Source organism: Pan troglodytes, chromosome 20, assembly GCF_028858775.2.
Source record: "Pan troglodytes isolate AG18354 chromosome 20, NHGRI_mPanTro3-v2.0_pri, whole genome shotgun sequence".
NCBI lineage: Eukaryota > Metazoa > Chordata > Mammalia > Primates > Hominidae > Pan > Pan troglodytes.
Window position 1 is genome coordinate 11,261,844 of NC_072418.2, and position 20,983 is coordinate 11,282,826.

Consider the following 20,983-nt stretch of genomic DNA (forward strand, 5'->3'; position numbering starts at 1 on the left):
TCAAGGTGCCACCGTGAGAAAGACCAAATACAGAAGAAGCCAGGTACAGGACACCCAGCCACGGAGCTGCAGGAGGAAGCTCCCGACACTCTGGACAGCACAGCTGCTCGTCTCATGACGTGATGGGACCCTGGCTTGGTAGCAGGGGACTCGGGATGAAAAAGAGAAGATGCCTCACCTGGATGAGGACCCAGCTCCTCCACTTTCTGGCGTTTTGGGGCATTTGATGGCGTGCCGCTGGAGCTGTAGGACAGAGAGACACAGTCAGATTTCGGGCAGTTCCCTAACGTCCAATTCCCTGAATCCCCACCAATTCACTCCACTTCCCTGCCTTTCATTCAAGGTCACAGACTCGTCATCCACTTCCTGTGAGACCTGCTCCCAATCTATCCTAACTCCCAGCTGTTCTTGTTCTCACCCCATCTACCTGAGCTTCCCTGGGTGAAGAAAAGGCAGGGAAGGAGGGTCGGTGCCCACAGGGAGCAGTTTACCCTTTCAGGAGTTCATGCAGATCAGAGTTGGAAAACTCTCCTTGGGTGTGAGGAGCTGGAGAAAGATGTTGAGATCCCGGAAAGGTGGCACCTCTGTGTAGACAGGTAACAACGGAATGGGGTCTTAGGATTCGAATAACAGCAGGAGAAAAGGAAGGAATTTGTCGGGCATGATGGCATGCGCCTGTAATCCCAGCACTTTGGGAGGCCAAGGTCGGAGGATTGCTTGAGTCCAGGAGTTTGAGAGCAGCCTGGGCAACATGGGGAAAGCTAGTCTCCACTCAAAATAAAAAACATCAGTGGGTCATTGTGGTGCATGCCTGTGGTCTCACCTACTCAGGAGGCTCAGGTGGGAGGATCACCTGCGACTCAGAGGTGGAGCCCACAGTCAGCTAAAATCACGCCACTGCACTCACGTGTGGACCATCGGAGTGAGACGCTGTCTCCATAAAATAAATCAGTAAATAAGACAAATAGAAAAATGAACAATTAAAAAAGGAGGAAACTCTTTTATTTTTCCTAGTAGATCTTGAAACTCTCACATCATGTCCTACAATCTCCCTTCTTGCAGAACACAGAGCCCATTCCCTGTGGAGCTGGTTGGGTGGATTGAAAGTGGGGCTGCCCTGAGATATGTGTGTGGTTGGGATGTAGAAGCCTTCCCAGCACCCTGTGATGACTTACGGGCACCTCACTTCCCTCTGGCCCCAAATTCAAAACATCCAATCTCATGGCAGGTTCATGCATCCCTTTTCCCTTCCCCTCTCTCCAACACACACCCACACATCCCACAGGCAGGTCACCCCGCAGGCGTCCCCAGCACATAGCAAAGCTCACCCGCTCTCTCCTGCGTGGTCGCTCTTGGATTCGGTGCAGGAATCACTGGGGCTTCTTGGGCGCCGGGAACCTTTCATGGTGAAAATTTCCAGGGTTCTCCAAGTCAGCCACTGCCAGTGTTTGTCTGTCTCCTGCAAAGATTTCTTCTTGGCTCCCGAATCCTTTAGTTCCTTGGAGAGAGTGGTGTCAGCCCCAAAGCTGCTCCCCAAGGCTTGGGTTGTGTAGCGACGGGGCTGTGGCCAGCGGCAGGTGGATGAGGCTCTGACAACTGAGCTCTTGGGGGAATCTTGTACACTGTCAGCAGGGGGTGGAGCCAGGGGATTTGTCAGCAGGAACTGATTTGATTGGCTGTTCCTGGTATGACAACGGGAGGGGCCCTCATGGAGGACTAGGGTGTAACTCAACCGATAGATGACCGATCAACAGAACCTGCCTAATCCCATTAACAGCCAACCTGTTTCCTGTCCCCTCCCATCCTCCAGGTCTTGCCTAATAATGATAGACACTTTCTGTCATACCCAATTCATCCATCGCTGAAATGGTTTTTCATGTGTGCCTTTTATATTTTCATGCAATAAAAATATGTTAATTTTCACGGTGGCTATCCTGGGGAATGTTATGTACATGAAATGAAGTGTCAAAGGAGCAGAAGCAGAAGGAAATTCACAAGCTTCTCTGAGCGTCTCTGCTTGAATTCCTGCCATGTTTCCTAAACATGTTGGCTTCTTTCTTCCTACCCAAATAAGAAGGTGCTTCAGAAGTTCAATCTTAGGGCATTTGACAAACGCTGCTGAGAATTTCAGGATGACACGAAGGAACCTTTGATTGGATTTGTGGATGTGCCTATGAAAGCGTGTGTGTGTGTGTGTGTGTGCGTGTTTGTGTGTGTGTGTGTGAAGTCAGGATGAAGTGGCGGTTCCTGGGGTGGAGACCCTTCTTTCTCTTGAGAATGTTCATTGCTGTTGACTCATTGTGGGTTTTGGAGATATTTTCTCTCTTTCTTTCTTTCTTTCAGACATTTTTTGCTTTCTCCCTCCCTCGATCTTACCCCCATCCACCGCCCCCTCACTCCCTCCCTACCTCCCTCTTTCCATCCCTCCTCCCTCCCTTCCCTCTTTCCTTCCTGCCTGCCTTCTTCCCTTCCCCTTCCCCTCTTCCCTCCGTCCTTCCTTCTTGTGTGTAAAAGAAACATTGGTGAATAGAAGAATAATTCAATAACTGCCTCAGACACTTATACAGTTCTCATCTCACTCTGGGGACACAGAGGACCGTGTTGGACTCATCTCCTCGATTTTAAAAACAATCATTCTCAAATCAAGGAGACTAGATGTATCACTTCTAGGCGAAATCTTGAAAGAAAATGTGTAAGAGTTTCATGTGCTCTTCATCTCTGTGATCAGAATTGAAGAAGGCATGAGTTTGAGATGCTGCATCACCAAGATCGTGGCGATTCCATTATCATTACCCTTGTAACTTGTGAGCATCCTTACTGCCAGCAATCATTATTAGATATGGAATCTGAGATAGGAGTTCATATTTCCTGTATGAATATCTTGGTCTGGGAGTGGTGGCTCATGCCTGTAATCCCAGTGCTTTGGGAGGCAGAGGCAGGAGGCTCGCTTGAGCCCAGGAGTTCGAGACAAGCCGGGACAGCATAGCGAGACCCTCGTCTCTACAAAAATGTAAAAATGAGCCAAGTGTGGTGGTAGGTGCCTGTAGTCTCAGCTACTTAGGAGGCTGAAGTGTTAGGATCGCTTGCGCCCGGGATGGCAAGGCTACAGGGAGCCTTGATCGTGCCACTGAACTTCAGCCTCGGCAACAGAGCAAGACTCTCTCTCAAAACTAAAATGCTTTTTCCTTTAGGCTTAAATTCTAACCCTCAAACCTCCAATGTGAAGGTATCAGGAGGTGGGGCCCTTGGGAGATGATGAGATTATGCAAGTGGAACCCTCGTAAATTGGATTAGTGCCCTTCTGAAAGTGACGGAAGAGAGCTCGCCGGCACCTTCCATGTGGGGAGACAGGGAGGATATGACAGTCTCCAACCTGGAGGAGGGTCCTCACCAGACCCCGATCATGCTGGCACCCTCATCGTGGACTTCCGGCCTCCAGAACTCTGATAAACAAATGTGTGTTCTTAAAGAAAAAAAAAAGTGTGGAAAGCAATGTTAATGTTCCCAATCAGTTGGAGTACATTCTTCCCTTAACTATGTCTTCATGAATAGTTGTGTTGGATGGCCTAGTTTGCAATGTTAGAATACGCATGTTAGTGAATTAATAAATACAGCAGTAAAGAATACAGTTCAGGTTGGGAATGGTTTCTGATGCCTGTAATCCCAGCACAATGGCTGGCCAAGGCGGGTCAATCACCTGTAGTCGGGAGGTGGAGATCAGCCTGACCAACATGGAGAAATCCTGACTCTACTCAAAAGACAAATCAGCCTTTCATAGAGGCACATGCCTTTAATCCCAGCTACTCGGGAGGCCGAGGCAGGAGAATCACTTGAACCTAGGAGGCAGAGGTTGCGGTGAGCCGAGATCGCGCCATTGTACTCCAGCCTGGGCAACAAAAGCTAAATTCTATCTCAAAAAATTAAAAAAATAAAAAAAAAGAATGCTGTTTGTTGACCATTTGATCGGCCAGTCTTGGTGCTTCCTGGTGGGCGAGGAGAGCCCTGCCACATTCCTACCCATTCCAGTAGACATGGCGTAAGAGTGATTCTCACTTTCTGCTATAGCCTCCTTATCCACTGGCTGAAATGATTCTTTTTTGACGTGTCTTATAAATGCTTCCGTAGCAAAAAATATTGAATTGACTTTTATAGGGACTCTTTCGGGGATTGTTACCCAGCAGTCCATAATTTGTTTGTACTCCTAGAAACGGGAAGTATGCCGAGTACAGTGGATATTTCGTCTCAAATAATAAAGAAATAACCAAATAGAAAAGAAAGAAAAGGAAGTAAAGGGAAATATACAAATATACAAGGTGTTAGGAGAGAGTTGCTAATTGTGATTCCCCCTTAATTGTCCAAACAGACCACTTCTGGGGATCTATTCCTAAAAGACTCGTTAGAAGTGCAGACTCATGCATTTGAGAATCACTCAGGGAAATCTGAAGATGACCTGTGGTGGGGGTGTAAATGGATACTTCAATGTGTCTTGTGATTGTGTGAGAGTGTGACTGTGTGTTTGTGTGTGTGCTGTCATCTGTGGAGTGGGGGATCCTCTTTTGCCTTGAGAAAGCTCATCTCTGTCCACTTACTCTGGGCTCTACCATCTGTGCCTTGTATCCAGTAGAAATAAAACAGTTTGCGGCAGAAATGGAGTTTTATTTTATTTTACTTTACTTTTTATTAGGATTATTTGTAGACCGGGTCTCACTCTGTCACTCAGGCTGGAGTGCAATGGCACGATCTCAGATCACTGCAACCTCTGCCTCCTGCACTGAAGCCATCCTCCCACCTCAGCCTCTGGAGTGGGGAGATCCCACACCTGTGTAATTTTTGCATTTTTTCCAGAGATGGGGTTTCCTCATGCTGCCCAGGCTGGTCTCCAGCGCCTGGGCTCAAGTGATCCACCCGCCTCAGCCTCCCAAAGTGCTGGGATTACAGGTGGGAGCTACTGTGCCCGGCCAGAAATGGAGACTTTTGTTCTTCTTTTGATGAGACGGAACCTCGCACTGTGGCCCAGGCTGGAGTGCAGTGGAGTGACCTCGGCTCACTGCAAGCTCTGCCTCCTGGGGTCATGCCATTCTCCTGCCTCAGCCTCCCAAAGAGCTGGGACTACGGGCGCCCGACACCACGCCCAGCTAATTTTTTGCTATTTATTTTTGTTTTTAGTAGAGACGGGCTTTCACCGTGTTAGCCAGGACGGTCTCGATCTCCTGCCCTCGGGACGCACCCGCCTGAGCCTCCCGAAGTGCTCGGATTACAGGCATGAGCCACCATGCACGGCCCAGAAATGGAGACGTTTGAGCAAACACATTAAAGAAAAGAAACGCAAATAGACGAAACTCATTTTAACATTTTTATTTAACCCAAGGAATACAGATATAATCAACACCAATACAATTGATGTCACAATGATGAATAAGATACATGCTACAATCCTTCATTCTCAGATGCAAAATCTAGTATGTGTTTTACAGCAAACCTCAGTTGGAAACTGAACGTCGATCACACAGGCTTGATGTGCATGTCAATTTCATGAGAGTTACAATCTCAGGAGAAGTCTCACATAGCGTAAGAGTCCAAACATACCTTCAAGTGTTCCGACAAGTTCTTCACTACTCATTCTTAGAACTGAATTTACCAACAACAATCCCAGCCTAGTCATTGCCGAACTGCATCCCATTGAAAGAATGGGTCACAGTTCCTCTTTCTAGACACTGTGGAACGACATTGAAGTCCCTTCCATCTTTTGGCGATTGTGAGGACAGGTGCTAGAAGCCTCTGCCCTCAGCCTTGTCCACGTGAGTTCTAATTCCTTTAGAACAACTATCTCAGGGTGGGAAAGATGGTTCCAATGCTAAGTGCCTATTGCATTGATTATGAATCAATGAAACTCTTTCTCCCTGGGGGTTGTCCCAGTTGGATTCCAAGCAGCACTGTCAGAGCGTTCCAGCTTCTCCACATGCTCCGCAGCCCTTGGGATGGTGAGTGATTGTCACGGTGGCTTCTGGGAGAGCTTCTTGGTTGTTGTTGAAGGTGTATTTGACGTGCATTTCCCCAGGGGAGGGACAGTGAACGCTTTTGGAAGTGGTTCTTTACATCCCCTCTGAGGAAATGTCTGCTCAAGTCTCTTGCTGCGTTTGGAACAGAATCATTGGTTTGTTCCATTGGAGTTTTGACAACTCTGTGTATTCTGAGTATGAGCAGCCCTTGCACGTATATGAGATTTGCAAATATTTTGTGCCCCAATCTCAAGGTTGCTCTTTGACACAAATCAAGAGCATCTGAGGCAGAGCAAAGGTTCAGGTGAGAGGACGGAGCATTTCTCCACCCCTCCAGCTTGCGCAGCATCTCTCTCCTCCGAGATGCCGAGACATCTGTGCGGGGAGACAGCATGAAAAAGCAGGTGTGCTTCATTCTGAATAGAGCGTCTCTGATTCCCGTCTGGTGCCTGAGGGTTCATGGCCCATGAGCCTTAGAAGAGACGTCTTCGGGCCTTGCACGTTGGCCTCCATAGAAAGTTGTGGCAAATTCTGGGCTCCGGACCGGGTGAGGGAGGTAGAGGTCTGAGGGCAGAGGTGGGCAGGGGCTCCAGGCCATGGAGATCCAAGTGGAATTCTTCAGGCAGAGCCTGTCTCCAGGGACTAGGCTTGGGCATTTGGGATGAGCCCTGGGGGACGGCCGCTCTGTAGTCAGGTTTGAGGTAGAGGACACGCCAGGAAGAAGGGCTGACTCCATGCACAAGGTTTGCTGGGGGTCCCATCAGGGGCAGGAAGCCTTGGGGAGCCTCACCCTCTTTTACTGAAGGCGCCACACACACATTCTCTGCTCTCTGGGCTCTCACAGATCCATTTTCAATGTCAATCTCCCAGACAGTCTCTGTACTAGTGAGCAGGAGCCAGCGGGCATGGGCAGGGTACAAGAGATCCTTCAAGGACATCAAGACTTGCTCAGGGACCACCAGGAGCTGCACATTGAGGAGGCTGAGTCGCAGGGCTCCCTGTGGGTCCAGCCCCAGGAACTCCTGCCCCAGGCGCAGGTGCAGGACCATTCCTGGTTCCAAGACCGCGATGATCACCTTCCTCTGGGGAAGCCGTGGGCCCTGGGGGAGAAAAGCCGTGGGTCAGTCATTGTCCTCTGAGGGTGGCTCAAACAGGGAGAGAGCAAGGCGGGGAGCTGCCAGTAACTTCCCCAGGCATAAATGAAACCCCGCAGGGACACCCAGAATTTGCACCTGTATTGACGCCCCTTGGGACGGTGATTTCCTGGAAGTCCCCTAGGGCCTGGAGCTCAGGCAGACCTGTCTCACCCACGCCCACCTAGGTGGTGTGACCTTACCTGGGGCAGCTCCAGGGGCAGCTGTGCAGGGTGGTGGGGAGCTGGCTGTACCGGAGCTGGTTCTGCACCTGTGGAGAGAGCAGAGTGTGCAGGTGAAAGCCCTTGTCATGCAGGATGCCCTTGAGGGTTCAAGGTGCCACCGTGAGAAAGACCAAATACAGAAGAAGCCAGGTACAGGACACCCAGCCACGGAGCTGCAGGAGGAAGCTCCCGACACTCTGGACAGCACAGCTGCTCGTCTCATGACGTGATGGGACCCTGGCTTGGTAGCAGGGGACTCGGGATGAAAAAGAGAAGATGCCTCACCTGGATGAGGACCCAGCTCCTCCACTTTCTGGCGTTTTGGGGCATTTGATGGCGTGCCGCTGGAGCTGTAGGACAGAGAGACACAGTCAGATTTCGGGCAGTTCCCTAACGTCCAATTCCCTGAATCCCCACCAATTCACTCCACTTCCCTGCCTTTCATTCAAGGTCACAGACTCGTCATCCACTTCCTGTGAGACCTGCTCCCAATCTATCCTAACTCCCAGCTGTTCTTGTTCTCACCCCATCTACCTGAGCTTCCCTGGGTGAAGAAAAGGCAGGGAAGGAGGGTCGGTGCCCACAGGGAGCAGTTTACCCTTTCAGGAGTTCATGCAGATCAGAGTTGGAAAACTCTCCTTGGGTGTGAGGAGCTGGAGAAAGATGTTGAGATCCCGGAAAGGTGGCACCTCTGTGTAGACAGGTAACAACGGAATGGGGTCTTAGGATTCGAATAACAGCAGGAGAAAAGGAAGGAATTTGTCGGGCATGATGGCATGCGCCTGTAATCCCAGCACTTTGGGAGGCCAAGGTCGGAGGATTGCTTGAGTCCAGGAGTTTGAGAGCAGCCTGGGCAACATGGGGAAAGCTAGTCTCCACTCAAAATAAAAAACATCAGTGGGTCATTGTGGTGCATGCCTGTGGTCTCACCTACTCAGGAGGCTCAGGTGGGAGGATCACCTGCGACTCAGAGGTGGAGCCCACAGTCAGCTAAAATCACGCCACTGCACTCACGTGTGGACCATCGGAGTGAGACGCTGTCTCCATAAAATAAATCAGTAAATAAGACAAATAGAAAAATGAACAATTAAAAAAGGAGGAAACTCTTTTATTTTTCCTAGTAGATCTTGAAACTCTCACATCATGTCCTACAATCTCCCTTCTTGCAGCACACAGAGCCCATTCCCTGTGGAGCTGGTTGGGTGGATTGAAAGTGGGGCTGCCCTGAGATATGTGTGTGGTTGGGATGTAGAAGCCTTCCCAGCACCCTGTGATGACTTACGGGCACCTCACTTCCCTCTGGCCCCAAATTCAAAACATCCAATCTCATGGCAGGTTCATGCATCCCTTTTCCCTTCCCCTCTCTCCAACACACACCCACACATCCCACAGGCAGGTCACCCCGCAGGCGTCCCCAGCACATAGCAAAGCTCACCCGCTCTCTCCTGCGTGGTCGCTCTTGGATTCGGTGCAGGAATCACTGGGGCTTCTTGGGCGCCGGGACCCTTTCATGGTGAAAATTTCCAGGGTTCTCCAAGTCAGCCACTGCCAGTGTTTGTCTGTCTCCTGCAAAGATTTCTTCTTGGCTCCCGAATCCTTTAGTTCCTTGGAGAGAGTGGTGTCAGCCCCAAAGCTGCTCCCCAAGGCTTGGGTTGTGTAGCGACGGGGCTGTGGCCAGCGGCAGGTGGATGAGGCTCTGACAACTGAGCTCTTGGGGGAATCTTGTACACTGTCAGCAGGGGGTGGAGCCAGGGGATTTGTCAGCAGGAACTGATGTGATTGGCTGTTCCTGGTATGACAACGGGAGGGGCCCTCATGGAGGACTAGGGTGTAACTCAACCGATAGATGACCGATCAACAGAACCTGCCTAATCCCATTCACAGCCAACCTGTTTCCTGTCCCCTCCCATCCTCTAGGTCTTGCCTAATAATGATAGACACTTTCTGTCATACCCAATTCATCCATCGCTGAAATAGTTTTTCATGTGTGCCTTTTATATTTTCATGCAATAAAAATATGTTAATTTTCACGGTGGCTATCCTGGGGAATGTTATGTACATGAAATGAAGTGTCAAAGGAGCAGAAGCAGAAGGAAATTCACAAGCTTCTCTGAGCGTCTCTGCTTGAATTCCTGCCATGTTTCCTAAACATGTTGGCTTCTTTCTTCCTACCCAAATAAGAAGGTGCTTCAGAAGTTCAATCTTAGGGCATTTGACAAACGCTGCTGAGAATTTCAGGATGACACGAAGGAACCTTTGATTGGATTTGTGGATGTGCCTATGAAAGCGTGTGTGTGTGTGTGTGTGTGCGCGTGTTTGTGTGTGTGTGTGTGAAGTCAGGATGAAGTGGCGGTTCCTGGGGTGGAGACCCTTCTTTCTCTTGAGAATGTTCATTGCTGTTGACTCATTGTGGGTTTTGGAGATATTTTCTCTCTTTCTTTCTTTCTTTCAGACATTTTTTGCTTTCTCCCTCCCTCGATCTTACCCCCATCCACCGCCCCCTCACTCCCTCCCTACCTCCCTCTTTCCATCCCTCCTCCCTCCCTTCCCTCTTTCCTTCCTGCCTGCCTTCTTCCCTTCCCCTTCCCCTCTTCCCTCCGTCCTTCCTTCTTGTGTGTAAAAGAAACATTGGTGAATAGAAGAATAATTCAATAACTGCCTCAGACACTTATACAGTTCTCATCTCACTCTGGGGACACAGAGGACCGTGTTGGACTCATCTCCTCGATTTTAAAAACAATCATTCTCAAATCAAGGAGACTAGATGTATCACTTCTAGGCGAAATCTTGAAAGAAAATGTGTAAGAGTTTCATGTGCTCTTCATCTCTGTGATCAGAATTGAAGAAGGCATGAGTTTGAGATGCTGCATCACCAAGATCGTGGCGATTCCATTATCATTACCCTTGTAACTTGTGAGCATCCTTACTGCCAGCAATCATTATTAGATATGGAATCTGAGATAGGAGTTCATATTTCCTGTATGAATATCTTGGTCTGGGAGTGGTGGCTCATGCCTGTAATCCCAGTGCTTTGGGAGGCAGAGGCAGGAGGCTCGCTTGAGCCCAGGAGTTCGAGACAAGCCGGGACAGCATAGCGAGACCCTCGTCTCTACAAAAATGTAAAAATGAGCCAAGTGTGGTGGTAGGTGCCTGTAGTCTCAGCTACTTAGGAGGCTGAAGTGTTAGGATCGCTTGCGCCCGGGATGGCAAGGCTACAGGGAGCCTTGATCGTGCCACTGAACTTCAGCCTCGGCAACAGAGCAAGACTCTCTCTCAAAAATAAAATGCTTTTTCCTTTAGGCTTAAATTCTAACCCTCAAACCTCCAATGTGAAGGTATCAGGAGGTGGGGCCCTTGGGAGATGATGAGATTATGCAAGTGGAACCCTCGTAAATTGGATTAGTGCCCTTCTGAAAGTGACGGAAGAGAGCTCGCCGGCACCTTCCATGTGGGGAGACAGGGAGGATATGACAGTCTCCAACCTGGAGGAGGGTCCTCACCAGACCCCGATCATGCTGGCACCCTCATCGTGGACTTCCGGCCTCCAGAACTCTGATAAACAAATGTGTGTTCTTAAAGAAAAAAAAAGTGTGGAAAGCAATGTTAATGTTCCCAATCAGTTGGAGTACATTCTTCCCTTAACTATGTCTTCATGAATAGTTGTGTTGGATGGCCTAGTTTGCAATGTTAGAATACGCATGTTAGTGAATTAATAAATACAGCAGTAAAGAATACAGTTCAGGTTGGGAATGGTTTCTGATGCCTGTAATCCCAGCACAATGGCTGGCCAAGGCGGGTCAATCACCTGTAGTCGGGAGGTGGAGATCAGCCTGACCAACATGGAGAAATCCTGACTCTACTCAAAAGACAAATCAGCCTTTCATAGAGGCACATGCCTTTAATCCCAGCTACTCGGGAGGCCGAGGTAGGAGAATCACTTGAACCTAGGAGGCAGAGGTTGCGGTGAGCCGAGATCGCGCCATTGTACTCCAGCCTGGGCAACAAAAGCTAAATTCTATCTCAAAAAATTAAAAAAATAAAAAAAAGAATGCTGTTTGTTGACCATTTGATCGGCCAGTCTTGGTGCTTCCTGGTGGGCGAGGAGAGCCCTGCCACATTCCTACCCATTCCAGTAGACATGGCGTAAGAGTGATTCTCACTTTCTGCTATAGCCTCCTTATCCACTGGCTGAAATGATTCTTTTTTGACGTGTCTTATAAATGCTTCCGTAGCAAAAAATATTGAATTGACTTTTATAGGGACTCTTTCGGGGATTGTTACCCAGCAGTCCATAATTTGTTTGTACTCCTAGAAACGGGAAGTATGCCGAGTACAGTGGATATTTCGTCTCAAATAATAAAGAAATAACCAAATAGAAAAGAAAGAAAAGGAAGTAAAGGGAAATATACAAATATACAAGGTGTTAGGAGAGAGTTGCTAATTGTGATTCCCCCTTAATTGTCCAAACAGACCACTTCTGGGGATCTATTCCTAAAAGACTCGTTAGAAGTGCAGACTCATGCATTTGAGAATCACTCAGGGAAATCTGAAGATGACCTGTGGTGGGGGTGTAAATGGATACTTCAATGTGTCTTGTGATTGTGTGAGAGTGTGACTGTGTGTTTGTGTGTGTGCTGTCATCTGTGGAGTGGGGGATCCTCTTTTGCCTTGAGAAAGCTCATCTCTGTCCACTTACTCTGGGCTCTACCATCTGTGCCTTGTATCCAGTAGAAATAAAACAGTTTGCGGCAGAAATGGAGTTTTATTTTATTTTACTTTACTTTTTATTAGGATTATTTGTAGACCGGGTCTCACTCTGTCACTCAGGCTGGAGTGCAATGGCACGATCTCAGATCACTGCAACCTCTGCCTCCTGCACTGAAGCCATCCTCCCACCTCAGCCTCTGGAGTGGGGAGATCCCACACCTGTGTAATTTTTGCATTTTTTCCAGAGATGGGGTTTCCTCATGCTGCCCAGGCTGGTCTCCAGCGCCTGGGCTCAAGTGATCCACCCGCCTCAGCCTCCCAAAGTGCTGGGATTACAGGTGGGAGCTACTGTGCCCGGCCAGAAATGGAGACTTTTGTTCTTCTTTTGATGAGACAGAACCTCGCACTGTGGCCCAGGCTGGAGTGCAGTGGAGTGACCTCGGCTCACTGCAAGCTCTGCCTCCTGGGGTCATGCCATTCTCCTGCCTCAGCCTCCCAAAGAGCTGGGACTACAGGCGCCCGACACCACGCCCAGCTAATTTTTTGCTATTTATTTTTGTTTTTAGTAGAGACGGGCTTTCACCGTGTTAGCCACGACGGTCTCGATCTCCTGCCCTCGGGACGCACCCGCCTGAGCCTCCCGAAGTGCTCGGATTACAGGCATGAGCCACCATGCACGGCCCAGAAATGGAGACGTTTGAGCAAACACATTAAAGAAAAGAAACGCAAATAGACGAAACTCATTTTAACATTTTTATTTAACCCAAGGAATACAGATATAATCAACACCAATACAATTGATGTCACAATGATGAATAAGATACATGCTACAATCCTTCATTCTCAGATGCAAAATCTAGTATGTGTTTTACAGCAAACCTCAGTTGGAAACTGAACGTCGATCACACAGGCTTGATGTGCATGTCAATTTCATGAGAGTTACAATCTCAGGAGAAGTCTCACATAGCGTAAGAGTCCAAACATACCTTCAAGTGTTCCGACAAGTTCTTCACTACTCATTCTTAGAACTGAATTTACCAACAACAATCCCAGCCTAGTCATTGCCGAACTGCATCCCATTGAAAGAATGGGTCACAGTTCCTCTTTCTAGACACTGTGGAACGACATTGAAGTCCCTTCCATCTTTTGGCGATTGTGAGGACAGGTGCTAGAAGCCTCTGCCCTCAGCCTTGTCCACGTGAGTTCTAATTCCTTTAGAACAACTATCTCAGGGTGGGAAAGATGGTTCCAATGCTAAGTGCCTATTGCATTGATTATGAATCAATGAAACTCTTTCTCCCTGGGGGTTGTCCCAGTTGGATTCCAAGCAGCACTGTCAGAGCGTTCCAGCTTCTCCACATGCTCCGCAGCCCTTGGGATGGTGAGTGATTGTCACGGTGGCTTCTGGGAGAGCTTCTTGGTTGTTGTTGAAGGTGTATTTGACGTGCATTTCCCCAGGGGAGGGACAGTGAACGCTTTTGGAAGTGGTTCTTTACATCCCCTCTGAGGAAATGTCTGCTCAAGTCTCTTGCTGCGTTTGGAACAGAATCATTGGTTTGTTCCATTGGAGTTTTGACAACTCTGTGTATTCTGAGTATGAGCAGCCCTTGCACGTATATGAGATTTGCAAATATTTTGTGCCCCAATCTCAAGGTTGCTCTTTGATACAAATCAAGAGCATCTGAGGCAGAGCAAAGGTTCAGGTGAGAGGACGGAGCATTTCTCCACCCCTCCAGCTTGCGCAGCATCTCTCTCCTCCGAGATGCCGAGACATCTGTGCGGGGAGACAGCATGAAAAAGCAGGTGTGCTTCATTCTGAATAGAGCGTCTCTGATTCCCGTCTGGTGCCTGAGGGTTCATGGCCCATGAGCCTTAGAAGAGACGTCTTCGGGCCTTGCACGTTGGCCTCCATAGAAAGTTGTGGCAAATTCTGGGCTCCGGACCGGGTGAGGGAGGTAGAGGTCTGAGGGCAGAGGTGGGCAGGGGCTCCAGGCCATGGAGATCCAAGTGGAATTCTTCAGGCAGAGCCTGTCTCCAGGGACTAGGCTTGGGCATTTGGGATGAGCCCTGGGGGACGGCCGCTCTGTAGTCAGGTTTGAGGTAGAGGACACGCCAGGAAGAAGGGCTGACTCCATGCACAAGGTTTGCTGGGGGTCCCATCAGGGGCAGGAAGCCTTGGGGAGCCTCACCCTCTTTTACTGAAGGCGCCACACACACATTCTCTGCTCTCTGGGCTCTCACAGATCCATTTTCAATGTCAATCTCCCAGACAGTCTCTGTACTAGTGAGCAGGAGCCAGCGGGCATGGGCAGGGTACAAGAGATCCTTCAAGGACATCAAGACTTGCTCAGGGACCACCAGGAGCTGCACATTGAGGAGGCTGAGTCGCAGGGCTCCCTGTGGGTCCAGCCCCAGGAACTCCTGCCCCAGGCGCAGGTGCAGGACCATTCCTGGTTCCAAGACCGCGATGATCACCTTCCTCTGGGGAAGCCGTGGGCCCTGGGGGAGAAAAGCCGTGGGTCAGTCATTGTCCTCTGAGGGTGGCTCAAACAGGGAGAGAGCAAGGCGGGGAGCTGCCAGTAACTTCCCCAGGCATAAATGAAACCCCGCAGGGACACCCAGAATTTGCACCTGTATTGACGCCCCTTGGGACGGTGATTTCCTGGAAGTCCCCTAGGGCCTGGAGCTCAGGCAGACCTGTCTCACCCACGCCCACCTAGGTGGTGTGACCTTACCTGGGGCAGCTCCAGGGGCAGCTGTGCAGGGTGGTGGGGAGCTGGCTGTACCGGAGCTGGTTCTGCACCTGTGGAGAGAGCAGAGTGTGCAGGTGAAAGCCCTTGTCATGCAGGATGCCCTTGAGGGTTCAAGGTGCCACCGTGAGAAAGACCAAATACAGAAGAAGCCAGGTACAGGACACCCAGCCACGGAGCTTCAGGAGGAAGCTCCCGACACTCTGGACAGCACAGCTGCTCGTCTCATGACGTGATGGGACCCTGGCTTGGTAGCAGGGGACTCGGGATGAAAAAGAGAAGATGCCTCACCTGGATGAGGACCCAGCTCCTCCACTTTCTGGCGTTTTGGGGCATTTGATGGCGTGCCGCTGGAGCTGTAGGACAGAGAGACACAGTCAGATTTCGGGCAGTTCCCTAACGTCCAATTCCCTGAATCCCCACCAATTCACTCCACTTCCCTGCCTTTCATTCAAGGTCACAGACTCGTCATCCACTTCCTGTGAGACCTGCTCCCAATCTATCCTAACTCCCAGCTGTTCTTGTTCTCACCCCATCTACCTGAGCTTCCCTGGGTGAAGAAAAGGCAGGGAAGGAGGGTCGGTGCCCACAGGGAGCAGTTTACCCTTTCAGGAGTTCATGCAGATCAGAGTTGGAAAACTCTCCTTGGGTGTGAGGAGCTGGAGAAAGATGTTGAGATCCCGGAAAGGTGGCACCTCTGTGTAGACAGGTAACAACGGAATGGGGTCTTAGGATTCGAATAACAGCAGGAGAAAAGGAAGGAATTTGTCGGGCATGATGGCATGCGCCTGTAATCCCAGCACTTTGGGAGGCCAAGGTCGGAGGATTGCTTGAGTCCAGGAGTTTGAGAGCAGCCTGGGCAACATGGGGAAAGCTAGTCTCCACTCAAAATAAAAAACATCAGTGGGTCATTGTGGTGCATGCCTGTGGTCTCACCTACTCAGGAGGCTCAGGTGGGAGGATCACCTGCGACTCAGAGGTGGAGCCCACAGTCAGCTAAAATCACGCCACTGCACTCACGTGTGGACCATCGGAGTGAGACGCTGTCTCCATAAAATAAATCAGTAAATAAGACAAATAGAAAAATGAACAATTAAAAAAGGAGGAAACTCTTTTATTTTTCCTAGTAGATCTTGAAACTCTCACATCATGTCCTACAATCTCCCTTCTTGCAGCACACAGAGCCCATTCCCTGTGGAGCTGGTTGGGTGGATTGAAAGTGGGGCTGCCCTGAGATATGTGTGTGGTTGGGATGTAGAAGCCTTCCCAGCACCCTGTGATGACTTACGGGCACCTCACTTCCCTCTGGCCCCAAATTCAAAACATCCAATCTCATGGCAGGTTCATGCATCCCTTTTCCCTTCCCCTCTCTCCAACACACACCCACACATCCCACAGGCAGGTCACCCCGCAGGCGTCCCCAGCACATAGCAAAGCTCACCCGCTCTCTCCTGCGTGGTCGCTCTTGGATTCGGTGCAGGAATCACTGGGGCTTCTTGGGCGCCGGGACCCTTTCATGGTGAAAATTTCCAGGGTTCTCCAAGTCAGCCACTGCCAGTGTTTGTCTGTCTCCTGCAAAGATTTCTTCTTGGCTCCCGAATCCTTTAGTTCCTTGGAGAGAGTGGTGTCAGCCCCAAAGCTGCTCCCCAAGGCTTGGGTTGTGTAGCGACGGGGCTGTGGCCAGCGGCAGGTGGATGAGGCTCTGACAACTGAGCTCTTGGGGGAATCTTGTACACTGTCAGCAGGGGGTGGAGCCAGGGGATTTGTCAGCAGGAACTGATGTGATTGGCTGTTCCTGGTATGACAACGGGAGGGGCCCTCATGGAGGACTAGGGTGTAACTCAACCGATAGATGACCGATCAACAGAACCTGCCTAATCCCATTAACAGCCAACCTGTTTCCTGTCCCCTCCCATCCTCTAGGTCTTGCCTAATAATGATAGACACTTTCTGTCATACCCAATTCATCCATCGCTGAAATAGTTTTTCATGTGTGCCTTTTATATTTTCATGCAATAAAAATATGTTAATTTTCACGGTGGCTATCCTGGGGAATGTTATGTACATGAAATGAAGTGTCAAAGGAGCAGAAGCAGAAGGAAATTCACAAGCTTCTCTGAGCGTCTCTGCTTGAATTCCTGCCATGTTTCCTAAACATGTTGGCTTCTTTCTTCCTACCCAAATAAGAAGGTGCTTCAGAAGTTCAATCTTAGGGCATTTGACAAACGCTGCTGAGAATTTCAGGATGACACGAAGGAACCTTTGATTGGATTTGTGGATGTGCCTATGAAAGCATGTGTGTGTGTGTGTGTGTGTGTGCGTGTTTGTGTGTGTGTGTGTGAAGTCAGGATGAAGTGGCGGTTCCTGGGGTGGAGACCCTTCTTTCTCTTGAGAATGTTCATTGCTGTTGACTCATTGTGGGTTTTGGAGATATTTTCTCTCTTTCTTTCTTTCTTTCAGACATTTTTTGCTTTCTCCCTCCCTCGATCTTACCCCCATCCACCGCCCCCTCACTCCCTCCCTACCTCCCTCTTTCCATCCCTCCTCCCTCCCTTCCCTCTTTCCTTCCTGCCTGCCTTCTTCCCTTCCCCTTCCCCTCTTCCCTCCGTCCTTCCTTCTTGTGTGTAAAAGAAACATTGGTGAATAGAAGAATAATTCAATAACTGCCTCAGACACTTATACAGTTCTCATCTCACTCTGGGGACACAGAGGACCGTGTTGGACTCATCTCCTCGATTTTAAAAACAATCATTCTCAAATCAAGGAGACTAGATGTATCACTTCTAGGCGAAATCTTGAAAGAAAATGTGTAAGAGTTTCATGTGCTCTTCATCTCTGTGATCAGAATTGAAGAAGGCATGAGTTTGAGATGCTGCATCACCAAGATCGTGGCGATTCCATTATCATTACCCTTGTAACTTGTGAGCATCCTTACTGCCAGCAATCATTATTAGATATGGAATCTGAGATAGGAGTTCATATTTCCTGTATGAATATCTTGGTCTGGGAGTGGTGGCTCATGCCTGTAATCCCAGTGCTTTGGGAGGCAGAGGCAGGAGGCTCGCTTGAGCCCAGGAGTTCGAGACAAGCCGGGACAGCATAGCGAGACCCTCGTCTCTACAAAAATGTAAAAATGAGCCAAGTGTGGTGGTAGGTGCCTGTAGTCTCAGCTACTTAGGAGGCTGAAGTGTTAGGATCGCTTGCGCCCGGGATGGCAAGGCTACAGGGAGCCTTGATCGTGCCACTGAACTTCAGCCTCGGCAACAGAGCAAGACTCTCTCTCAAAACTAAAATGCTTTTTCCTTTAGGCTTAAATTCTAACCCTCAAACCTCCAATGTGAAGGTATCAGGAGGTGGGGCCCTTGGGAGATGATGAGATTATGCAAGTGGAACCCTCGTAAATTGGATTAGTGCCCTTCTGAAAGTGACGGAAGAGAGCTCGCCGGCACCTTCCATGTGGGGAGACAGGGAGGATATGACAGTCTCCAACCTGGAGGAGGGTCCTCACCAGAACCCGATCATGCTGGCACCCTCATCGTGGACTTCCGGCCTCCAGAACTCTGATAAACAAATGTGTGTTCTTAAAGAAAAAAAAAGTGTGGAAAGCAATGTTAATGTTCCCAATCAGTTGGAGTACATTCTTCCCTTAACTATGTCTTCATGAATAGTTGTGTTGGATGGCCTAGTTTGCAATGTTAGAATACGCATGTTAGTGAATTAATAAATACAGCAGTAAAGAATACAGTTCAGGTTGGGAATGGTTTCTGATGCCTGTAATCCCAGCACAATGGCTGGCCAAGGCGGGTCAATCACCTGTAGTCGGGAGGTGGAGATCAGCCTGACCAACATGGAGAAATCCTGACTCTACTGAAAAGACAAATCAGCCTTTCATAGAGGCACATGCCTTTAATCCCAGCTACTCGGGAGGCCGGGGCAGGAGAATCACTTGAACCTAGGAGGCAGAGGTTGCGGTGAGCCGAGATCGCGCCATTGTACTCCAGCCTGGGCAACAAAAGCTAAATTCTATCTCAAAAAATTAAAAAAATAAAAAAAAAGAATGCTGTTTGTTGACCATTTGATCGGCCAGTCTTGGTGCTTCCTGGTGGGCGAGGAGAGCCCTGCCACATTCCTACCCATTCCAGTAGACATGGCGTAAGAGTGATTCTCACTTTCTGCTATAGCCTCCTTATCCACTGGCTGAAATGATTCTTTTTTGACGTGTCTTATAAATGCTTCCGTAGCAAAAAATATTGAATTGACTTTTATAGGGACTCTTTCGGGGATTGTTACCCAGCAGTCCATAATTTGTTTGTACTCCTAGAAACGGGAAGTATGCCGAGTACAGTGGATATTTCGTCTCAAATAATAAAGAAATAACCAAATAGAAAAGAAAGAAAAGGAAGTAAAGGGAAATATACAAATATACAAGGTGTTAGGAGAGAGTTGCTAATTGTGATTCCCCCTTAATTGTCCAAACAGACCACTTCTGGGGATCTATTCCTAAAAGACTCGTTAGAAGTGCAGACTCATGCATTTGAGAATCACTCAGGGAAATCTGAAGATGACCTGTGGTGGGGGTGTAAATGGATACTTCAATGTGTCTTGTGATTGTGTGAGAGTGTGACTGTGTGTTTGTGTGTGTGCTGTCATCTGTGGAGTGGGGGATCCTCTTTTGCCTTGAGAAAGCTCATCTCTGTCCACTTACTCTGGGCTCTACCATCTGTGCCTTGTATCCAGTAGAAATAAAACAGTTTGCGGCAGAAATGGAGTTTTATTTTATTTTACTTTACTTTTTATTAGGATTATTTGTAGACCGGGTCTCACTCTGTCACTCAGGCTGGAGTGCAATGGCACGATCTCAGATCACTGCAACCTCTGCCTCCTGCACTGAAGCCATCCTCCCACCTCAGCCTCTGGAGTGGGGAGATCCCACACCTGTGTAATTTTTGCATTTTTTCCAGAGATGGGGTTTCCTCATGCTGCCCAGGCTGGTCTCCAGCGCCTGGGCTCAAGTGATCCACCCGCCTCAGCCTCCCAAAGTGCTGGGATTACAGGTGGGAGCTACTGTGCCCGGCCAGAAATGGAGACTTTTGTTCTTCTTTTGATGAGACGGAACCTCGCACTGTGGCCCAGGCTGGAGTGCAGTGGAGTGACCTCGGCTCACTGCAAGCTCTGCCTCCTGGGGTCATGCCATTCTCCTGCCTCAGCCTCCCAAAGAGCTGGGACTACAGGCGCCCGACACCACGCCCAGCTAATTTTTTGCTATTTATTTTTGTTTTTAGTAGAGACGGGCTTTCACCGTGTTAGCCACGACGGTCTCGATCTCCTGCCCTCGGGACGCACCCGCCTGAGCCTCCCGAAGTGCTCGGATTACAGGCATGAGCCACCATGCACGGCCCAGAAATGGAGACGTTTGAGCAAACACATTAAAGAAAAGAAACGCAAATAGACGAAACTCATTTTAACATTTTTATTTAACCCAAGGAATACAGATATAATCAACACCAATACAATTGATGTCACAATGATGAATAAGATACATGCTACAATCCTTCATTCTCAGATGCAAAATCTAGTATGTGTTTTACAGCAAACCTCAGTTGGAAACTGAACGTCGATCACACAGGCTTGATGTGCATGTCAATTTCATGAGAGTTACAATCTCAGGAGAAGTCTCACATAGCGTAAGAGTCCAAACATACCTTCAAGTGTTCCGACAAGTTCTTCACTACTCATTCTTAGAACTGAATTTACCAACAACAATCCCAGCCTAGTCATTGCCGAACTGCATCCCATTGAAAGAATGGGTCACAGTTCCTCTTTCTAGACACTGTGGAACGACATTGAAGTCCCTTCCATCTTTTGGCGATTGTGAGGACAGGTGCTAGAAGCCTCTGCCCTCAGCCTTGTCCACGTGAGTTCTAATTCCTTTAGAACAACTATCTCAGGGTGGGAAAGATGGTTCCAATGCTAAGTGCCTATTGCATTGATTATGAATCAATGAAACTCTTTCTCCCTGGGGGTTGTCCCAGTTGGATTCCAAGCAGCACTGTCAGAGCGTTCCAGCTTCTCCACATGCTCCGCAGCCCTTGGGATGGTGAGTGATTGTCACGGTGGCTTCTGGGAGAGCTTCTTGGTTGTTGTTGAAGGTGTATTTGACGTGCATTTCC